The sequence below is a fragment of the Carassius gibelio genome, chromosome B15, assembly GCF_023724105.1.
Source record: "Carassius gibelio isolate Cgi1373 ecotype wild population from Czech Republic chromosome B15, carGib1.2-hapl.c, whole genome shotgun sequence".
Lineage (NCBI taxonomy): Eukaryota > Metazoa > Chordata > Actinopteri > Cypriniformes > Cyprinidae > Carassius > Carassius gibelio.
The window spans coordinates 14643887-14667938 of record NC_068410.1 but is presented as its reverse complement, the minus strand read 5'-3'; the positions used below and the strand labels follow the sequence as shown (position 1 = coordinate 14667938).

The following is a 24052-nucleotide window of genomic DNA, read 5'->3' as shown; positions in this document are numbered from 1 at the left end:
ATTAAAAACGGATTTGTTAATTAAAAAAAAGTTGAACAAATATATATAAATATTGGAGTAAGTTTAAATTGAAGCATAAAAAATTATTAAACAGTAACATTAAAGAAAATCATAAATAAGTAAAGTTCAACTGAACACTGAAAATATTAAATCTAGTATAAAATTACAGCAAATAATATATAAATAACATATATATATATATATATATATATATATATATATATATATATATATATATATATATATATATATATAAGCTCTTTAACTGCCAGACCAAAAATCTGTGTACACAAATGGCCTCCAATAAGCTAATTTCAATATTCTAAAGACTAATATTTGAAACAAGGTCATCTGTGTTCATTACATTACTTACAGATCTCACCAAGGGAACAAAAGGTGTGTGAAGGCATTAAGCCACTTCGCTCAGACTAGTCCCATGAGAGCCTCTCAAGCCATTCGAAGGAGGTTACCCACTCAGGAATCCAGACAATAAAGTTTCTTGAGACACCTGAGCCTGGTTCCGCTGGGAATCTATTCCAGGATGCTGGTAAAGTGACCCTAAATTGACACAGCTCTTCATCTCTGTCCACATTAAGGAGATTATGTGCGAGCACCATTATTCATTATTGTCAAGAATTTCTTAAAGCGCCCCATTATGGATTTTTGAAAATTACCTTTCATCCAGTGTGTAACACAGTTCTAATGCTAATGCAGTTCTAATGCTTGTGTTGGCACTAGGGATATGCTGGTATCAAATTTTCCTGTTGCTGGTATCAAATTTTCCTGTTGCGATTAATTGCTAATGCTTTTATTATTGTTGTAGTCCAGATTAAAATGAAAAAAAAAAAAGTTTGAAAACAAATAGCCTATTTATTCTAAATATTTGTATTTGTAAAGTATTTGGCGCTGTGATGAACACCATAGCAAATCCACAAAATCTGAACGACTATTTAAAATTATTTAAAATGTTTTAAAAAGTAGCTGCTTTATTTATGGGGTTTCCAGGGTAAGGGCTGCATTTTCTGCAGTTTAGTGCCATCTGCTGTCAGAGAGTGAATGTGCATTCAATCAGTGTCTCTCACGTGTTCCCCCATGTACTCATGCGTGCTTGTTTACATGAGAGCACACATGCGTTTTTCCAGCAGCATACAGCGGTGTTGTGCATTTTGACAAGTTGATGGGAAAATTATTCTTAAAATGTATTTCAAATTCGGAATAATTTGTAATACATAATTATTCATGGTACTTCGAAGTACCCACGATAACAATATCATGCATATTCATTATCGTGATATATTGCATTACTGAATACCGGCACTAAGGATGTGCATGATGACTAGCTTGACTGTTGTTTAAATGGAAGTATTGTAACGACAAATCAACTAGTCTAAAAGTAAGAACCCCCCAAAAGATGGAAAGAATAATCAAAAAAGTTGTGCGTGTATATAATAGCCTACATTTGAAATACTAATTATTTGAATCAAACTGCCAAATCCCTCAACGAATTCCACTAAAAATAGGTCACAGTTAAGCTCTAGCCTACGTTTGCCTCGCATTATCATCATTTAATTTTAGGAGGCACACACTCAATGTCAGCCAATGCTTATTTATTCTAATCAGCTGGGGAAAAATGCAGAACAATGGAGAATTTATGATCTTCATATAAAAGTTAGCCAATATATTAAAACAAGTCAAAAACTAATTTTATCAAGAAATAGCATTAAAACAGCTTTTAAAAACATATTTCATCATGTAGGCTATATCATCCAAAAACAAAACGAACAAAAAGAAAGACAGGACCTGAGGCGTTTAACAATTCCTGCATTTGAAAAAACATGCTCGGTGGGAACTGAAGTAGCAGGCACGCAGAGATAACGAATAGCGAGCCAAAAGAATTTTGGAAAGTGCCTGGACATCCCGCACCACCACCCAAGTGAGTCTTCGTTAGAGGAATATACGGCGTGGACAGGATCGAAGTGAATAACGTGATTGACATTAGCTCGGTTTGGCTAGTCTCTAAGATAGTCTTCTAATTCAAAATAATCCCACACCTTGCTTGTCTTTCGCGAGGTCACGTTTGAACTCGCCACAACTGAAATGAAAACTCATGCATGGTCAGAGGTAAAATGCCCAGATACAATTAAAAACAAAAAATTTTGTATAATGTATTGTTTTTACTTATTTAAAATGTTTTACATGTAACAATATTAATTTAATGGTAAATTAAAATGATGGTAATATGAATGATAATTATATTTTATTCTGTCATGTAATCGACTGTTGTTTTCAGTGTCAACTCGTAGGAGCTGTACCGTTTAGGGGCCATAATAGGGGCACTTAAAAGGAACGATATTGCATTAACTTACATTATATGATGCGAATCTGAAGAGAAACACTGAGGGACTGAAATACCTACACGCAGACACTTATCCACACAGACAGATTCAGATGGCATTAGGGAATCTATTAAGGCTGCAGGGAACAAATATTGATCTCCAAGACTGCCTTTATAAAACGGATAGTTCCTGTCCTGGATGCTGATTGGTCAGTACAGAGCTCCACTGTTCTGCTAGAGTAACACTAGAGTAACAGCTAATGTGAAACACCTTTCAATCTGCTGTGTTTTTAGCACTGTGGATGGCACATGAACTGGGTGGCAACAAAATAGGTTTACAGTTTTTCTCAAACGATTTGACACTTTTCTCCAATGCAATGTACTTGTTCTCAAAACAATTAGCACAGCCATCCAAACACAAAATGACCTTAACCGTACAGTTCAGCTTTATCACTCACTGGTCTTGACTGAATCAACAACTTTAAAGGGGGGGTGAAATGCTCGTTTTCACTCAATATCCTGTTAATCTTGAGTACCTATAGAGTAGTACTGCATCCTTTATAACTCCAAAAAGTCTTTAGTTTTATTATATTCATAAGAGAAAGATAGTCTGTACCGATTTTTCCCGGAAAAACACGAGCGCCTAGAGGCGTGACGTGTGGGCGGAGCTAAAGAATCACGAGCGCCAGTAGGATTTTGTGTTGAGCGAGTCTGGAAGCTGTGACACAGATCCAGAGGCTGAAATTTAACAAGAGCAGCATCAGCGAAGGCTTCTCTATGTGGTATGTACTGAAACTGTATATATTTGCTTAGCGGTTTTGGAAAATAACTAAGTTCCACTTTGTCGTCTTTTTTTTTTTTTAAGCTGTACATGTGAAAAGTGCAGTTTGATGACAACATTGCATGTTGTTTACTTGATGTGCTTACACGCCGATAGCTAAGTTAATAACACAGAGATATTTGAAGCAGTTTTACTCACCGCCTGCGGTTCCAACACACGATCGTGACCCTTTTTCGTTGGGATTGCATCATCCTTAAGAAATAAACGATGTGCAAATCCAGCGTCAACCTGGGCCTTGTTTGTAAAACAAGCATCTTCGAAATGCAGGGGAACAAACACAAACACTTACACAACTCCGTTGATGCTCTGTAAAAAATAAACTCCATCCACTGGTCCCTTAATGCTGTTTCTCTTTTGGTAATCTGTGCAGGGTTGTCTTGCCCTGGCAACCAAAAACACACTCCTTTTGTGACATTTCGCGACGCTCTTGCTGTGATGAGTGATTGTCTGTGCACAGCCTCTCTCTGCTCTGCTATACGGGAGCGCGCGCTCTTCCGGCAGACGCGCCCTTAGCACCCATATAAGGAAATTCCGCTCCATCTAACGTCACACAGAGCCATACTCGAAAAAAACTTTCCGAAACTTGTGACAAACCGGAAGGAGTATTTTTGGAACAGAAATACTCCTTCAAATGTACAACTTAATTTTTGAAACTTTGTCCATGTTTAGCATGGGAATCCAACTCTTTAACAGTGTAAAAAACTCAGTATGCATGAAATAGCATTTCACCCCCCCTTTAATAAGAATCAATATATTTTTAATTCATTCGGGGGTGGAGTGTTTTACAAACTCAGGTTTTAATGACCATTTTGACAACTGATTGTTTAATGCAATACTGCGTTTTTTTTGTTGTTGTTGTTGTTTTTTTTAACTACAGTATGTAAATGCATATGAGGGTATGAAATTTTCATGTTGCAATTAATTGCTAATGATCATAAAATGGTACAGTATATGGTATTATCGCTGTATTTAAGTTGCAAAAAAAAAAAAACAGGTTTAATAACTTTTTTCTCATAACAAAAAGAACTGACCATTTACATACAGTAACGTAATACACAAAAAGTGTATAAAGTAAAAGAATTTCACACGCATTAAAGTGCAAAAGAATTATAAAGACCAATACCTAACACTTTACAATTTGATCTTATTAGTTAACAGTTAAAGCATTAACAATTAATAATGAGCAATATCTACATTTGCTACTGAAGTTATTAATCGTTGTTAAAAAAAATAGTTTTGTATATACTACAATAGTTAATAGAGTTTTGTGTTGTGACCAGTTGATGGGGAACATTTTCTTAAAATGCATTAAATCAGAATCATTTGTAATAAATAATTATTCACAGTATTTTGATGTGCCAACGACAACAATATCATGCATATACATTATCGTGATATATCGTATCACCAAATACCAGCACATAAGTACTTAATAGTGCATTTCAGAATTCAGAAGATCATGATTCAGATTGAGGATCGTGATTTTCGGGAAGATAGCCCACCCATAGTGTACTGCTATAGAGAGATGCATTTATAAAAAAATAATAATACAAAATAAAAATAAAATAAAAACTTTTAACTTGAGAGCCTCATTTTTCCAAGATGCTGCAAGAGTGCCAAGCACACAGTCAAAAACGGCAATCTAGACAAAGCAGTGCGGTGGATTGAAAAAAAAAAACATGAGAAACAGCACTGTAAGAGATTATGAATGGCAGAACTTTTATGCTAACCTGCAGCAATGAAAATTTTTCATAGGTTCAACTGAACCTAAGCCTAAATTAAACTGAGCCAAATGAAAGTCAACACTGTATTCTGCGGTCTATGAACAAATCATCTGTCATTTTATTTGAAGTAAATCAACAATATTTCCACAACATCACAAATGAAGAATTGTGTTTATGCAGTTTTTATCCACACTTCATGTCTCATACTTCATCTCAAATTCTTCACTCACACTGCTTTTCTCCAGGCATACCAGCTTAACCATTAACATATTCCAATTTCTTAACATCATTCATCATCTATAAACCACTGACTGTCTTTCCTTCTGTGTCACTCGCAGAAATAAAACTGCTGTGACAAACAAACACAGAAATCCATGTTGATGTTATTGGTGACGTCTGTCTTACAGTGTTAATCATACACTCAGATAAACGTCAGCGTGAACCTTGAACCTTGACATCCTGTGAACATCGGCCGCCTCTGATAAGTGAGAGGAACTTAAAGCTCTCTTTCAAGGTCTGTGCAGAGCTTCTTTGTTGGAGAGGAGCCTTGCACTTGATGGATTTCTTGGCTGCGGGCTGTTAGTACTGACAGATGGTAAACAGGAATTCCACACCCAGAATCCTCAGTGTAATGGATGAGGCTCTCCACAGGAAGAAACGCTGTTGTTCAGGAACATCTTCCTTGAACTGTGTCACGCAATGAGTCACGGTTTCATCCTCTTCCCATTCTGCTTTAAGTTCGAGCTCACTTATAAAACCATCATATGCTAGAAACCCACTCCAGTTTATTCCACAGAGGAGACATGAGTCTCAGTTGTGGCATACACACAAGCTGAGTGGGATGTTCAGACTAGTAAAGCTAATGAGAAGGCTACATCACTAAACAGAAAGAAAAGACTGAACAAATGAAAGGCATGGATGTTTACTCGGTCATTAACAGACATTTAAAAGCTAGCATCATCTGGATGTGAACCACTCCACTCCAGCGAGGACAAGCCTCTTAGCTGATTTACTATTGCGGTTAAGTGATGTTTGGTCTCGCGTTTCACATTCATGAAAGAGAAATCAAGAAGGTGTTGGTGTTAAATTAATAGAGCTTCCACACTTCTGTTACAGATATCCTCCACTGGATTTGACATTGATCTGTTTGGGAATCCTCCACGGCCCTGTGCTGAAACCAGACCACAGAATCACTTAATGAGAAGAAGAGCCTGAGAAGCATTTCTTTAACAAGACGTGAAGAGTTTCTCGCTCTCCTTTAACAAAAAAATGAAGGGGGGTTGCAATTTCTGGAGTAAAGAAGGCATCATTGCTTTTGGATGCCTCTTGTCTTGGTGTCCTCTTATTGGCATACTTGAAATATTTGATCATGGTTTTCACAAAAAACTTTTTTTTTCAACACTGATAATAAGAAAATCGGAATATTAGAGAAATTTCTAAAAGGTCGCGTGACACTGAAGACTGCTAAAAATTCAGCTTTTCCATCACAGGAATAAATAAAGCAACTATATATTAAAACATAAAACAAATAGGCTATTTAAAATTGAAATTAAGTTTCACAACGGTTTACTGTGTTTGATCAAATAAATGTAGCCTCGGTGAACATAAGAAACTAAAATAAATAAATAAAAATCATACTGACCCCAAACTTTTGAAACTTACCAGCCACCTTAGAGATTAATTTAATTCATTAATGTTTAGTTAATTTAAGCTTTTAATATTTTATTTTTATTTTATTTATCATTTTCATCCATAACATAAACATAATTATAAGCTTGTCAGTACCGCCCAGAATTTTTATATCAGTGCATCCCTATTTTTTTCCACTCAAAATCGCCATGAAATCTAAATGTACTATTCTTATTTTTTATGGAACACTGCGGTATTTATTATAAATGATTAATCAATGCACAGATTTTTTTTTTGCCCTTATAATCTTTTATTAAAATAAATTCCCCTCCCTCTTGCTTCGACATCTCTTCTCTTCCCAGATGATGTGTTAACTGTCACTCACATGAGACTGCGGCATTAAAAACGACTACAATTCAGTCAACTGGACAAAGACCTTCTTCCCAACTTTTTTCAAGAAGGTTTGTTCAAAATGGTGTCCCTGAGCTGAAATCACAATTTCAACTTCAAATTTATATTTGGGTATCACAGGAAATGCATTTCTGTGTTAACACACACACACAAAAAGACAGTCTTAACAATTCAGACATGGGAAAAGATCAAACTCAGTAATCTTCCCTTTCAGACAACACCGATCCTTCCTAAGGAGGTTCAATCTGGACCACTTGAACAAAAGCCTTCAGAAAAGATACCTCAGAAAATGAAATCCAGCACCGGTGAATGAGCAACAGACAAAATGAGCAAGACACTTTTCATTTTAGATATGAGGGCTTCTATTCAAAGGGCGAGGAGAGAATGGGAACACTTGATGTAGAAAGCGCTTCGTGAGCAGAACCATGCAATCATTCCTGAAGCTGACAGCCGTGTGTTGACGGGATTTCTGAACGATTACAATAGACACAAAAGGAGTGCTCAGGTCTTGTGGCAACTGTTCTTTATCAATCACGCAAATGCACCCTCTATCTACCCATGTCACCTGTCTAAGCTCAATGCAAACATTACAGCTGCACTGAGAAAAGCTTTAAGGTAACCTTTAATAAATAGAGTTAGCATTGCACAGTGTATCTGTACCTTATTCGTAATATGAATCACTTAATATTAGGGTTTTTAATGTAACAGCTGGGATTATAATTATTCCATCACTTAAAGGGATAGTTCAACTGAAAGTTACAGTTTCTGGTGCCCATTGACTTTCATAGTACTTTATCTGTATTATGAAAGTCAATGGGAACCAGCAACTGTTTGGTTATCAATATCTTCAAAATATCTTTGAAAGAAACTCATACAGATTTGGAACAACTTGAGAGTGAGTAAATGAGTCAATAATCCGTCATTTCATTTTTGAGTGAACTATCACTTTAAAGCTAATCTTTAAAAACACTAGTATAATAATAACACAGATTTTCTTTTTTTAAATATGTCTTTCTATAAGGCAGTGCCTGGCATTACAATTTAATTTTAAATGCAATTTATTTGTTATTATTTTTGCTTGCACCAAACTATATAGAATTTTAATATCATCTGTAACATCAAATCTGTAACATCAAATGATATCAGAATTTCAATGGTGCATCCCTAAAATATAGCAATGTCAAAAATGTTTCATCTGATGGCCATTGGCTAAACCTGAATGTTCAATCGAGGCTGAGTCAGACACTGGGATAAAGAGTGGCTCGAAGGCACTCGCTAATCTGTGATGGTTTTATTTCTTGCGACCTCCGACCCCAAGGCTTGCTGCAGAAAGCCTTTTAAGATCGCATTACTTCATATTAGTACATCCACATTTTGACAGCGATTTTCTTCATTTTGAGAGAAGCTTTTAGGTTCTTGAATGAATCGGGCGCAGCTGAACACATTTTGCAGCACATTTAAAATGATCTATGACAATGTGGACTTGAGAAGCGAAGGGCCTAATCTAATATTCAGATGCACCGACTACAGTGCTTCATCTAAGATGCCCAAAGTGCGGTGTTGCAATGCTAAAACTGATTTGAAGTGGCAATTCAATCAGCTCAAAAGTATAAAACCGCAGTTCACATTCAGTACAAATGATAGTGTTTGAGCATCAGAACTGGCTGAAAGTCTCCGAGTTAAAACATCTCAATCCCCACTGCCTTCTAGTGGCTGGGTCAAAACTATCTTCACTGCTGGAAGAATCCTGAGTGATCACGCAAAGAACCACACAAATTAATCAGCATTAAAAACATGACATCAGAGGCAGTGAGCGCATGTTTTAGCCTCCAAAGAAGAGACACAACACCACAGGAATGTCTTTGTTGAAAGTCCATATTTCAGGTCTCTGTATCACGATTGCGCAAAATGCAAGGACAGATCAATACGCAAGTGTCGCGCTTGTGAGACAAAACCACAACACAAGTTAGTGTTAAAGCAGAAGTGTTAACAAAAAGGACTGTCCATCAAATAGATTTTCAGTTTTAGCAGACACAGTAGTGTGACAGTAATCTAATGCCCTGAAATGTTTCATTCTTAATAACTTAATAAATTCAAAATATATACATATATAATAAATATATACATTAAAAAAATAGATTAATAAAAAAAATCATTCATTAAAATAAAATAAATATATTTTCATGAATTTTTTACCAGAAATGTCAACTTTTCAAAAGTCTAGGAGACTAGTAAACTTCTAGGGGTCCACTAAAACCCCAAGGAACCATCAAGAATATGTATTCTCTCTCACACACACACTTCTTTGGCACATATCATCACATTTATCTGCCTCTCTATCAAATCAGACAAGAAAATCAGCCGGCCGTCATTCTCACTGGACTAATGTTTGGCCAAAGCACAAGTGAAAGGTATTTCTATTATCCAAAATAGTCAAAAAAGGGGGCTGTCTGACCATAAATTATGAATTTGGCTGAAGTGACTGCCAGGCCTTGGGGCTACAGACGGGCTCTGTTCACAAAAACCTAAACAGAAACACTTGTCAATCATCAAATTTACTTCTGCGAGGAATAATTGTAATTTTGACACAGCTGATAACATGTTATTCCTGTTTATATAATCAGGACGAGTAGGTGCTTCAAATCAAATGATTATAAAGGCCGTCTCTAACTCTGTTTCTATCTTTCTATCTATTTCTATCTCATTTGACATGCACACATCAGGGATTGACAGACAAAGCGGAGTGATGTCCATACTGTTCAATTCAAATGTTGGCACGTGCAAAGTCCGCATCATTTCCCCCCAGTCCAGATATATATACATTAGTCCGTTTTTTTTTTTTTTAAACTTAAGGTGGACTAAAACAAGGAAAGGGTTGTTTTGGTAATCGCCGAAAGAAAGTAGATTGAGATGCGGTTATAACGGACGGTAATGCAAATACATTGTAACGCTGCAACACTTTTGGATTATGTGTAAAGAAACGCACCTGGTCTAGTAGATCCGTCACGACAGATGATGAGTGGGTTACACAAGAACTCTTTGTAGTCGAGGACCGACGCACAGACGTGCCATTCGCTTGAGCTGTTCCATTCACCGCTTTAAAATGCGACACTGTGAACCTCTCGACGCTGCGCTCGCCACAACTGTATCGCAGCGAAGCGCGTCACCTTCACTAGGTTGCCAGATGTCCGTTATTCGCCTATACTCGCCTCAACTTTACATAGATGTTTTCCGTAGAGCACTGTTTCAAAAAAGTACGGCCTGATTATATGCGCAATGCATTGGACGATTATTTGAAATTAATAATAAGTATATCTGAGCTGAAATCTCCTCTGACTGAATCTTAAACAACGGTCTTTCGTGTGGAGTTTTTATCCCACATAGGCAACACGATTACTGGTTCGCTGTGTGAAGAAAAAAATAATAGCAACACTCCGATTGGTCGAGAGGCTATTTGACGTGTTTGTCTCGGCGTATGCTATTGGTTAAACGCGCAGTTGGCTTTAACCCCGCCCTCTTTAGTTGTGTTTTGCAAGAGAGCACCGTGGTCTTACAGGGTTCTTAAAGGGAAAGCGCATCCAACTACTTCATTTTTTTCTGGAATAAATATTGCTAATATGAACAAAGTAAACTATTTAACAACTGAAATAATTTGTAGTAATATTAATAAGAGGATAATTAAAAATATATATATTTAAGAATCAAATTCATCCAGATGTTCAGTATTTTCAAATTTTTCGAATACATGTTTGAACTGAATGTTAGAACCTTGACTCATGGATGCATTTTATCTGATTAATTAAAGTTTATTATCAACTATGATCTCCCTGAGTTCATGACATCAACTGTGATTTACTGTGTTCCAATGAAGTCCGGCTTCAAGTGACATTCTGTTCCACTGTTTCTTGAAGAAATTGGGAAATTCCGACATCCTGAGTTGGAACGCATGCACCGTTACTGGCAAAATAGTCCTCATGCAGAATAAGTTGAATTTGACAGCCATTACTGCACTAATAGACCATAACATGAAAACAGAGCACTCAGCTGCTCCAGAGCCAAGATATTTTGAGGCCCTAAAAGCTCCCATCACCATAGTTTCTCAGCCCATGTTTCATGTTTCTTGCTAATGCTGTGGTCAAACGCACTGGAGACGTGGAGCTGATCTGACATTCTTCAAATAACAGATTTATTCAGCAAACCTTTGTGTTTTTGAGAGCATGTAGAAAAATGTTATATATTATATTATATTATATTATATTATATTATATTATATTATATTATATTATATTACATGGACAGCACTTGAATAATAGAGTCTTTCTCTTTTCCCTTAAAACGAAAAAACATAGTTATCAGATCTCTTTGAACGGGGGCACTTTAAATTGAGATTTAACTATAAGGTAGTTATGATTTTTCCATACGTTTCTTTCAATAGGAAGTTCTTCATAGTTCATGGGGTTGTGAAAAATTATTCACACCATACATTTTAGTGAGATGACAATCAAACAAAAGTCACAATCCCTCTGGGAGGCCGTTTTTTCCTGGTCTGTAGCTCCGGCTATTCAAATATCATCTGTGGAAGATGACAAAAATATGACCGACTATGTAATGACTAACAAGCAGGTGGGTCGGACATGGCATCTTTAACAATATGTCCCCGGAGAGTTTAATGCATGGTGCTGAGAAAGCACACCAAAGTGTGAGAACAGATGGGTCCTGAGAGAATGGCAGGAAAGCAGACTGTGTGGTGTAACACGGCGTGTCGTCATATGGGCCTGTTCAGATCTGCAGTGGGACAGGCACCCCCGAGTGTGCACTCTTCCTAAGGCCTCTATGCAATTTGCTTCATGTGGCTGCTTGCATAAACACTCACTGCATCCTAAACATATACAGTAGCAAAGACTGAATGAAACTGCGCATTAAAGAAAACCACAGAACCACTGAATGTTGTCTTGACTTGTACAAGTTATTCGATGAGTTTAAAATGAATAATTACTAAATTAATTACATTTTTTTATGTTCATTTTAAATTATTTTCAGTAGTTATCAACAGCATGCAACAGAAGCAGTGATTCTTTATTGTTGGTAACCCTGAGAATTTCTTTTCCCATTGACGTGCATTATATCTTTTGACCATTCACTGGAAGTCAATGAGAACTGTACCAATAATATTCTTTAGAATATCTCTTTTAATGTTCCACCGAAGAAAGAAAGGCATAATATGGAGCAATGCGAGTACATGGTGATACAATTAACATTTTTCTGTAGACATCCCTTTAGGAATAACTTAATAATTGAAATACTTTAAAGTATTAAACCTGTATGACTTTCTTTCTTTAGTGTTGTTTTGAACCCTATTAACGATCAATGAATGTGTAAAACTTTCTTTAAAATATCTTTTTTTGTTTTCCACAGAACACATAAAATCTTACAGATTTGGCTGAGAGTAAGTAAATGATGACAGAATTGTAATTTTTGGGTGAACTCCCAGAGTTCCCATTCAAGAGTAACGTTCCCATAATGAATGCAAAATGATCAAATGGAATGTCCCCTATCATTTGCATAACCCAAAAGTAAATCACTTTAAAAACAGACATTTTAAACCTTCACAGCAGAAATAACATTTTCGTAACTTAGAAGGAACGTTAGCAAAATGTTCTTAGAATATATTTTTGCTAGCTGGGCTATCCTTTAAAACTGCATTTCCAGAACCTCAAAATAATCCTTAAAAAGTTTATATTTAAAGTTTCCAACTTGACCATAAAATCTAAATTACTGTGTTAACTGTTGTCAACAAAAACACTGACTGCGGCTTAAGAAGATGAATCACACACACACAGCTCTTGTGTCAGGTCTGATCTTACCAGTGCTTGGAATCCACAGTCCTATAGAGATCCATACCAGTGCACACGCTAAAAACACAAGCACACAGCCTCATTCTTAATTAAAACCATTCAGCTGCCTATTGAGGTCTCCAAAGAAGGTTTGATGCAATAATGAAGCTGGTTGGCTCTCATTTACCAAGAAGCACTGAGAGAAAAGGATCATGTGTCTGCAGACAGTTAGCTTCAGGTTAGCGTCGATACTTTATTGGAAACACATGTTTCAAGAACCCACGAAATTTGAAGCATTTGGAATCGTTTGGAAGGACACTGTGTATAAGGTTAGAATACAAAGACGTTGATTTATTATCATTTGTGATGTGCAATGTAATATCTGTGACAAAAGATGGCTGTCTGGATGAATGTGCATGCGTGAGCTCTCTGTCCTCGTCCTCCTCGTCTGCAATCAAATTCTTAATCAGTCACACAGTGTCTGGCTTGATTAGGTAAAAGCCTTCAAGCTCTGCCAAAACCAGAAGATTGGGGGACAAAGGGGAGGGTGATGGAGTGCTTGGCCCAGATAACTCGCCTGTTCATACTCAAGGGTACCCACAGAAACTAAAAAAACCCTGCAGCTTTCTGGTTTTCACCAACAGTTGATTGATTAAACTACTATTTCACCTTGTACAAGCACACAGCCATGTACATCGACACCTGGACGTCATTCCAGTTGTGCATGTTGACCATTTAATTGCAAATCCATGAGAATTAATAGAGAGTTAGTCATCCGAATGCTGCTATAACTGCTTCCACTCTCCTGTGAAGGCTTTCCAGTAGACGCTGGATCACGGATACTGGGAATTGCTCCCATTCAGACACAAGAGTATCATTGAGGTCAGACTTTGATGAGAGACGACTGGGTCTGGCTGACAGTCGCATTTCAATTCATCCCAGAAGTGTGTTTCAGGCTGATGTTTGGTGAAGGCTAGACAAGTTCTTTCATACCATTAAAAAAAACCAGGGGTCTCTAATTGGTCCTGTTCTATTTATATAGAAATATTTGTTCAGAAAGGGATAATGTATACAGAGGGCTATTGTATAAGACTGAGGGCTTTATTTTGCAATAACGACCCACAGCACGTACAGTATCCCACTTATTACATGGCTAATTGCCACAAAACTAAAGGAATAGACACAAAAAAAATTATTTGAGTTGAAATATTTGAATGCAAAGCTTACGTGAAGAAAAGAGTTGCTAGCAAGTGACATGTTCAAAATAGATGTTCATTATTGTGCAGTCATACTACTTATTACATGGCATTTCATCACATTAATAATTATTTTGATAAAATATATTCGATTTACACTTACTTTTAGTCATTTCTTAGACACTTTTATCCAAAGCGACTTAAAATTGGGAAGTACATAAAGTAATTGTTCTTAAACAGGCAGGAAGTGCTCATAATACCAAGTTTTAGGCATTGTTCAAGTAAGTATGAGGTAGAAAGAGAAGGAATTAATAAAAAGAAAGACTATTTTATTAAATTAAATTATATTTTATTAGCCAACCAAACACAAAGCTTCCACAAAGAAGGCTGCATTTATTTGATAAAAATGATATGTAACCTTGTGAAGTATTATTACAATTTAATTATTTTTTTTTTATCTTTTTTTTCTTTAAGATGCAATTTATTATTTTACTGACAATGCAGCATAACTCCAGTCTTGAGTGTCACGTGATCTTCAAATCATTCTTATATGCTGATTCAGTCCTCCTGGATCATTTCTAGTTTTTATCAATACTAAAAAAGTTGTGCCTCTTAATATATAGGCCTATGCAGAATTTGGCAAATAAATCTAAAATCATTTGACATTATATATGTCTTAACTATCAATTAAAGAAATAAAATACAATCTCACAAACCCAACATTTTTGAACATTTGTGTATATAAATACATTAATAAATGTACGTAATATAGGCAAGGCTTAATATGATAACACGACACAGAAAGGGCAAACACATACTTCTGGCTATGTATGTAGCACTTTCTGAAGAAAAAATGTCTAGCCATGTCTAGCACTCTAAGACAGTTTTGCAGTGGTTTTCAGCTGTCCTGACTGTAAACAAGTCTGCAGTTTGTGTATAACTCCACGGAGAATGATATGCACTGAGTTAGCAGGCTTGTCCTCGCAGTTTAATTGAGGTGAATAAGGCTTGGCAGAGTGCCTGGTCTGATTTTTGACTAAGCTGATTTTCAGTGCCCACTGTTTAGGGATATGATCCTAAAGCAGATGGTACATCTGAAGATTTAGAGGTAAACCAACATCCATAATTTAGTGATTAACAGTTCACAATAAGTACAAACAGGCTTGTGTTGCACATGTCCAGTGAGAGCTCTAAACTGCAGTAGAGGTATAAAGTTTCTTCAGTAAAAGATAGGTACTGCTTACTTGGATGCTGTGTCATTGTCAGTGCTTGCTTACATGCTTTCACAGCTGGAATGATTTGGTCAGGGTCATTAGGTGGAATTGCACTGTAAACAAGAAAAAAAAGTTGTTGAGAAAAAGTTGGTTAAAAACAAACAAACAAGACAACTTGATATTCTTGAATTCTTAAACAGATGGAGCACAGCACTATCAGCGCCAAGGTCATAGGTTCAAAAGAACACTAAACTACAACTGGACAAGCAGTACAACCGTTTCAATATCGATAATAATAAGAAATGTTTCTTGAGCAGCAAATCAGAATGATTTCTAAAGGATCCTGTGAAACTGAAGAATGGAGTAATGACGTGGAAAATGGATGAAACTGAAAATTCTCACTTTGTCATCACATAAATAAATCACATTTTAAAAAGGGTCCAGATAAATAATAGTTACCGTATTTTCCGGACTATAAGTCACACTTTTTTCATAGTTTGGCTGGTCCTGCGACTTTTAGTCAGGTGCGACTCATTTATCAAAATTAATTTGACATTAACCAAGGGAAATGAACTAAAAGATATGAACCAAGAGAAAACGTTACCTTCTACAGCCGCAAGAGGGCGCTCTATGCAGCTCAGTGCTCCTGTAGTCTACACTGAAGACATAGGTCGGCCTCTTGCGGCTGTAGACGGTAATGTTTTCTCTTGGTTCTTGGTTCTAAATGAATGCGAGTTATAGTCCAGTGCGACTTATATGTGTTTTTTTTCCTTCTCATGATGTATTTTTGGACTGATGCGACTTATACTCAGGTGCGACTTCTAGTCCGAAAAATACGGTATTTTAAATGGTAATAATATTTAAAAATATTACTGTTTTTACTGCAATTTTGATTAGTTAGTAGACAGTCGTTAGCTAGTAGATAGTTGATGCTTAACTTCAAATTTCAGTTTACATTGTGTGAGACAATCCTCAGACTGCTTAACACGCTTAACACAAACATCAATCATGGTTTTGCTCACAAACACAGTGAGCAAAAAGTCTTAACATCACTATACAACAAATAACTTAAGACAACATAAAGCAGCAAACAACAAAAGCCTACATAACTAACAAGATTCATGCTACAATGTGTGCCGAGAGCTCACAAATCTGGATCGTTTGCTTGGATAACTGTTAAGCTAGTTGGAACAACAGACAGTTGTTGGAAATATTGTTGGGCTAACGTGTTTTTATGTAGATTCTCATTTAGGCTTTCTTTTTTACAAGGTGTTAAAAGTCTTATGAACAGGCGGATTGTCTGTCCTAATTTATCGCTCTACAGCACCTAGCTTTCTGATGCCTTTAAGGGTTTTAGTCTTTAACAGGGGCAGCAGCAGAGACAGGACTGCATGAGGGGGGTTAAAGGGACAGCGCATGCCGGACACGGCTGCAGGAAATGACTGTATCCGGCCCATACAGACAACTATGTGCGCAAATGAGAAGAAAATTGGTCCTTCATTTGTTTAACATTCAGTCAGGCAGAAAAGTGAACAAATAGCCTCACCGGGGTCACTTCCACAACGCCCATACAGTTTGTTAATGTTTAGCAGGCACTAATTGGGCTGAAATAAGTTGCCTGACAAAATTATGACAATGAAAAACGACATTGTAGGTGGTAAATGCATTGTTCTTTTTTACATTGAGTCTTCCGAAACAGATAATAAGATCACAGCATGCAGGAAAGGAAGACGTCAAAGAATGTTGCATTATTCAGCTTGTATTGTAACTCTACCTCACTGCATGACCATATATCTTGACCAGAGGGTGGTGGGACATATCTGAGGGTCAGGAGACCCGCGGCCTTAATGCTGAATTGTGCATTCCACTGGGTCCTTCAGAAACTGAGAGGACGTCCTTTCAAGAGACATCCAGATACAGGACCTCTGACCCCTTTAGACTTCTGCAGGGTTAGGATCAGAGAGCATTTCAAAGGGAATAGACTAAAGATTTACAAGAGGAAGGTTTCGTGTTTCCAAAATGTCGAAACATTTGCATCATACCACAGTTTCCTAACAGTTCTTAGAAACACTTCTCAGCAAACAAGCTCAGTTTCTGAGTCACAGGCTAATTATTTTCAGTTACAAGATGTACTCTGTGTGTGTTCATTAGTTGCTATTACCCGTCAAAAACAGAGCATTCCTGTAATGTTTCCATTTGGATTTCTGTTTGGATTTTTTGGGGGAAACAAATGTGAACATTCTGAGAATGGGGTTCGTTTTTCTAACCAAAAACTAACCTTTCCAAAATGTTTTAGGAACCAAATATTGTTAGCTGGGTAGTTAATGCAAATTGTGAAGAAAATGCTGAAACTGAAAGCTGATTATGTATAGCTATGGTAATGTCATCAAAACAGCCACGGTTTATGTCATATCTTTGAAATGAACAGTGGTTTTACAAAACTTTTGAGCCGATTATCTGAGCTGTAACGTCTCTTGGGTACCAAAGAAAAAGACAAACCCAAAACTTGCACTAATGACTATACTGAATTTTGAGGTGAAAGGCAGCAAGACACGGAGAAAAAGCATTTATCCAATGCTTTTAAAGAGATAGTTCACCCAAAAATGAAAATTACCCCATTATTTACTCACCCTTAAGCCATTTTTAACTTTCTTTCAGATGAATACAATTGGTTATTATGTTATATTAAAGGGTTAGTTCACCCAAAAATGAAAATTCTGTCATCAATTGCTGACCCTCAAGTCGAACCCGTAAGTTAAGATATTTTTGATGCATTCTGAGCTCTCTGACCCTCCCATAGACAGCAATGTATTTAATACAATTAACTCCCAGAAACGTCACAAGGAGTGCAATAAAATAATTGGGGGTTCAACCGGAATTCTCCGAAGCTCCGAGAATACCTTTTGTGCGCAAAGAAAACATTAATAACGCAATTAGTTCAACAATTCTTTTCCCTGAGATATTGTCTTCAGCCATTTTGGAAAGTACCCCAGAATGTAATCAGCGCAATCAGTATTGATTACGTTCGGTAGAAAGTGTGCGCATGCTGAACATAAACAACACTGATTACGCTGATTACTGTACATTCTGGGGTACTCTCAAAAATGGTCTCCATTTTGGTTTATGTTTGGTTTAAAATCAGTCTCCTCTTAGTTTATATCGAAATCCTCCAACGTTTTCATTAATACATTTTCATTTTGTACTTTTAATTTTGTGACCAGTGTTTTGTTTTATTCTCTTGCTCCATGCTTCCTTGTTATTCACTTCTCACTGGAGTTTACGCTACGCCTACTTCCTACGTCATCTGCTGGAAGCCACTCTCTCGTGAACGCACGCATGACAGTTAGCGGAAGCTAGAGATCATGCTTTGTGAAGTTTTAAATATGGATTTATTTCTTACACAAACTCATCAGTTCACTTCAGAAGGGCTTTAGTCACTCTCAATTTAATTCTTGGGTGAACTATCCCTTTAACTGGTATTGGTTCGTTTTATGATTTAAATTAATTTGAAATATTTCAATGAGTTTTATCAATGCATTTATAATATAAATGCAAATGATATTTATTTGATTCTTATTGACCTAAGTGCCCGATAACAAAACAAGCATTATAAACATCAATAAAATAACACAAATTGTACAGAGCAATCATATTTAACTGTATTTAATTATTAGTACATTACATTTAATAGATAGTTTCTCATGAAAATATTTGCAATTGATCTGTTAAAGGGTCATACATGTTTTAGGGCTTAATTTTCAATGCATTTACTCTATTATAATCAGCAGTTGCCAAGAGTTTTGAAGAGCTTTGTTTCTCCCATCACTAGATAATGTTCAGTACTTACATTTTAGATACAATATTGCCAGTTTGTTTATTTTACTATCACTAATGGAAATACTTGCAAACTAAATAAAATCAGAAACAACCACGCAATCGTCCTGTTTATTTTCTAAATTAATTGATGGTTTAATTTGAACGAATCAGTTGACTGAATGATTCAATGACTTACTCATACAGTCATTCCCAGCTGCATAACTCCTGTTTTTGAAAAATAGTGCACAGGCTTAAGTTTGTCTGGGACAAGGAGTGATTTAAAACAATGAAGAGTTCCAAGCAGGATTATCAAACTTTCATTTGTGCTGTCGTATAGCTTAAATTTGCCAGCAAATAATGTCATGTAATCAGAATGCACAGATACTTTTGAACTGACATCAGTGGAGAAAGATGATTTGAAATAACAATAGCAGGAGCATTTACTGTGCACTACATATTTCCATAAAAAGCAGCACAAGCCTGTGAGGGATGCCAGTGCAGAAATAATAAACCAGATAGTCTGACAGAGAAACCAGCAACGGATTTTCTCTGCGGCTCGCAGTTCATAAAAAGACTTGGTGACCTCAGGTCTGGCAAAATAGACTCTCTGCATAGTCAAATGTAGCCTTGCTTGTTATAGAGCAAATAAACGCCAAGTCTGATTCATTAAAGTGAGCAGAGCTACAGTAATTCAAAGCTTAATACCGCAGCTGGCAGGAGAGCGGCTGTCAGAGCCTCTAAGATATTCTTCATCTCCTTTCTTCTCGCGGCACAGCACACAAACAATGCGCCTCAAACAGCCTCGTCATCCACCCACCATCCGGCGCTTGTTTGAACAGCCCTGGTAAGTTGCTGCGATGATGAAATATGATGCTGGAATATTTGATGCTATTTTATTGTCCAAAAACTCATAAGTGGCCTACTTGTGATTTTGTTTATGGTCTTTCTTCACACTAGGGTCATAGTCAGGACAAGGTCTGCTAATCTGGCATTAAAGGGCACTTTGTTCAGTAAAGTTAAGCTCAGTCTACAGCTCTTTCTGGCATAATGATGATTAACATTGAAATAAGTGACCACTTGTCCTTCCTTTTCTTGAAAAAAAAGAAAAAAAAGCCAATGTACTGTATGTCAATAAGCCAATCTGTAATTTAAAAATAATAACTGTTCATTAGACACAAGACTTCAACAATATGTGGTAATTTGATTTTAAAATCGAAGAAATGCGAACCAACCTTTTCTATGTAAAGTTAAATCCAGTTTTACAACTAGTGTCAAAAGCAATGCCATAAACCTAAAAAAGCTGTAGAAATGTTTATTGCTTAAAAAGGAATACATTAAAAATTAAATATTTATTAATAATATTAATTTGTATTATTTTATTTGTATTTATATATATGTAATAATTTGTATATTTATTTATTTATGCTAAATGCTGTCAAATGAGCTGAACTTGCATGGAAACTGGAATATTCTTTTAATTAAGATCCCAAATAAACATTTGCATATACCTTAAATTAAACAGTCAGTGTTTTTTTTTTCACTACTACTGTTATCAGAATATCAGAATATAGACACTGACACAGATGAATAGTGCGAAGCAGCATACAGCACGTACACACTCAAGATTTGTACTCCCACCACTCCTTGCCTAAGCAAATAAAATGGAGTGCAAATGGGATTTTTTTTTTCTTCTGAAATCGCATGCTGCTAACTCACTATGCATTTAGCTAATGAAACAAAACAGATTTGTTCTCTAATAAGATTTGACACTTAATTGTCTGTCTTCCGCAATTTTCCAAAGACCAAAGGATTCATGGCTATGGCCGATGCCTTTGCAGCGAAATATGAGACCAATCAAGGACTGAGACGATTCTTGAGACTTCGTAAATGTGCAAGGTCAGACATTCAGCCAGTCAGTATCAGGGACAATAGCACTCTCTCGTCTGGTATGTGCTATATATCTGCAGGCTCAGTGTCTGCTGTGTCCACAATCCACAATCCCCTGCTGTGGGGCTGCAGTCCCAGGCTCTGCCTCCCAGGGAAATGGGATTTGTCACTTTGTGTGGAAGCCCATCAGTGCTCGTCTCCAGTGGGCTCTGGTTACACTGTCTCAACACCATCTGCGCTCAGGGGCACAAAGCCAGTGGGGTCCTCCGGCTGCTTAGATGACACACCTATGAATGGACTCACCACTGCTTAATGCATTAGGTATCATCACCCAGTGTTTACAAAGAAAAACCTGCAAAGAAAGTCAAATGCACCTTACAAACAGCTAAAACAACAATGTTGGATGATTTTGAAGCTGAAGTAGAAAATTAGTTTTTTGGCCTTTTTTTAAACTGAAATTAACAGACGAAGAACCTTTGCGTGACCTTTCCAATGTGATCAATGCATGAAAGCATGTGCATCAAGTATATGTGGTTATAAATGACCAATCGTTTCGCTAGATAAATAAGATATTTCGCTTTATTGATTGTGTAGTGCCCTTAGAAGCTGCACTGAAACTCTAATTTGGACCTTCAACCCCACTGAAGTCCACTATATGGAGAAAAATCCTGTAATGTTTTCCTCTAAACCGTAAAGGGGTCATATGATGCGATTTCAAGTTTTCCTTTCTCTTTGGGGTGTTACAAGCTGTTCATGAATAGATAATATCCCTAAAGTTGCAAAGACTAAAGTCTCAAACCCAAAGATATATTCTTTATAAAAGAAGTTAAGACTTGTCCATGCCCTCCTAAAACGCCAACCATGCTACCATGTTGTGGAGACACTGTGTGTTTCGCAGTGAAAGCAAAAATACTTAGTTTGGTCTTTCAAAAGAGGACACAACTGGAATTCAATGGTTAAGTTCTATTTACAACACTGTTCCAGAACAGTTCCATCCAAATATTCAGATGTGTGATGCACATTTTATTGAGGACTGTTTCCAGATCCTGGGAGAGAAGACTACAATGCTGGTTGTTCTGACTCACAGTCTGCTAGTACTTTTACATATTTAAAGGATTTGCTTCTGATGATTCAAATGTGAGTTTTGAGCAGTGTAGAGTAGAGCCTGTTGTTTGTCAGTTCTTCGATCACAAATGTAGACATTGTTTTATGATTGTAGACATTGTTTTTTTTTAGCAACATCATATGATCCCTTTAATTTCTTTCGACTGAAGAAAAAAACATGAACACCTTGGATCACATGGGGTGAGTAATTTATCAGAAAATCTTTGTTCTGCTAGTGGACTATTCCTTTAACACATCCTGTCAAGTATTGATCTTTGTTAGTTTATGATACCAGTTTACTTATTTTAACAAATATTTTAAATTACTACCATTTTCTACTTTTCAGATATTTCTCTTGAAAAAAAAAAGACCCGTAAAATATTTAGATATTTTTTTTTCATATTGTTTTTTAATTTTATTTTTATATTTTCTGTATTTCCCGTTTTACTAATTTGTTTCTATTTTGATTTATTTTATGCTATTTTAGGTGAACCATCTGAGATAGAATTGAGACTTGAATGTAACTGAGAACTGAGACTTGCTAAGCAGACATCTGAGTATTATTATTATTTTATTATAATTTTTTCCTCTAGACCAGTAATGATATTTGAGTTGGTTTTAAGTTCTGTACTATAGTCAATTTGTGAGTTTCTAGATAGGAAATAAATATGGAACTACCAGCCCTTTTGAGTTTCGGCTTATTCAAATTTACAACAACCACTTCTGTTGATTGCTTGAAAATTCTCAATATAGATCTAGGGCTGCGTTTCTTCAGTGCCGCAGCTGAACTGCTTAATTTGAAATGGAACTAGCCCAAAACCTGTTAACCACAGGGGATCTGCCATCCACAGGATTCTCAAGAGAAAATAACTACAGGCCTGGAATCTGACCTCACTTTCTGCCGCGTAATGGTCTTTGTTGAAAGTTGGCATGGTTTTAATGAGTATGACTGGCAACCCGCACCGCTTCTGTCCATACACATCTCAGTGATGCATGAACACTCACCCGTGTTTGTCAGGGTCTGCATTTTTTAACACAAATCATTAATAAAATGATACATTTGAAATTAATTTCAGTATAAATTAAATAAAGACAAAATTGATTTCCGAGAGCTTTCTGATCCTGCTACAGAACTACCATGTTCAAGGCCCAGAAAAGTAAGGATATTGTTAAAATTAGTTCAAGTGATATCAGTGGTTCAACCTTAATTTTATGAAGCTACGAGAATATACTAACAATGTCCTTACTACCTTTTTAGACCTTGATCATGTCAGTTGCATTGCTGTCTATGCAGGGCCAGAATGCTCTCGTATTTAATCAAAAACATCTTAATTTTCTACATTTTTCTAAAACTATCCAAATTTTTCTTTTTTTTTTTTTCTAAAACTATCCTAATTTTTCTAACTATCCCTTTAAACAAACAAACAAATAAATAAATAAATAACAAGTGTGCTTGTTTGTATTTTTTATATGGCATTTCTTTAAAATGTAAAAATTAAACATTATTAAAAATGTATAAACAAATCATAATATAAAAAATGTTTTGCGGCAGTAGTAACTCTTGCGGCTAATAATAGCCTATTATTGCTAACCAAACTGCTTATTTTAATCAACTTCTGCATTAAAAAATACACGAAAGGGCCAAACAGGCATACAGAGATAAAAAGAGGCCCAAAGGAGGATGTCTGGGGATTGAGAGGCTTACGGCAGTCATTTATGATGACAGGTTGACCTCACAAGGTTGACAATAAAGGATGAACGCACCTCATTATTTTTTACTGCAGCTGCACCTGTGACTGAGATTCACAGGTTGAAATCTTCCACAGCAACACACAATTAACACTTTGACACTTGGAAAATTCCAGGCGTCTCTCTGAATGTACCCCATTATTGGCTTTTGGTGATACTAAAAAGCTATGGAAGGTAATGACATATTAATTTTCAGAACGTAAGATCAGGGAAACTACAAAGTATTTGGACAGCTGCTCTGTTTGAATGCTTTTATTTCGTTCTGAGAACCTCAAAGTTTGCCATTAATATCATCCCTCAAGGCACCTTTCT

General features: G+C 36.3%; 1 protein-coding gene across 2 annotated transcripts in view; it reads right to left on the bottom strand.

Annotated features, from left to right (window-relative positions):
* The window catches only part of LOC127972261 (protein-tyrosine sulfotransferase 1), a 40568-nt gene extending 30265 nt beyond the window's left edge, over positions 1–10303 (bottom strand). The window contains exon 1 of one of the 2 annotated variants that reach the window (XM_052575623.1): positions 9927–10303. The gene's annotated coding sequence lies outside the window, so the exon portion shown is untranslated. The remainder of the gene's footprint in view (positions 1–9926) is intronic. The other variant, XM_052575624.1, reaches the window with a different exon arrangement.
* Between the last annotated feature and the right edge of the window lie 13749 nt (positions 10304–24052).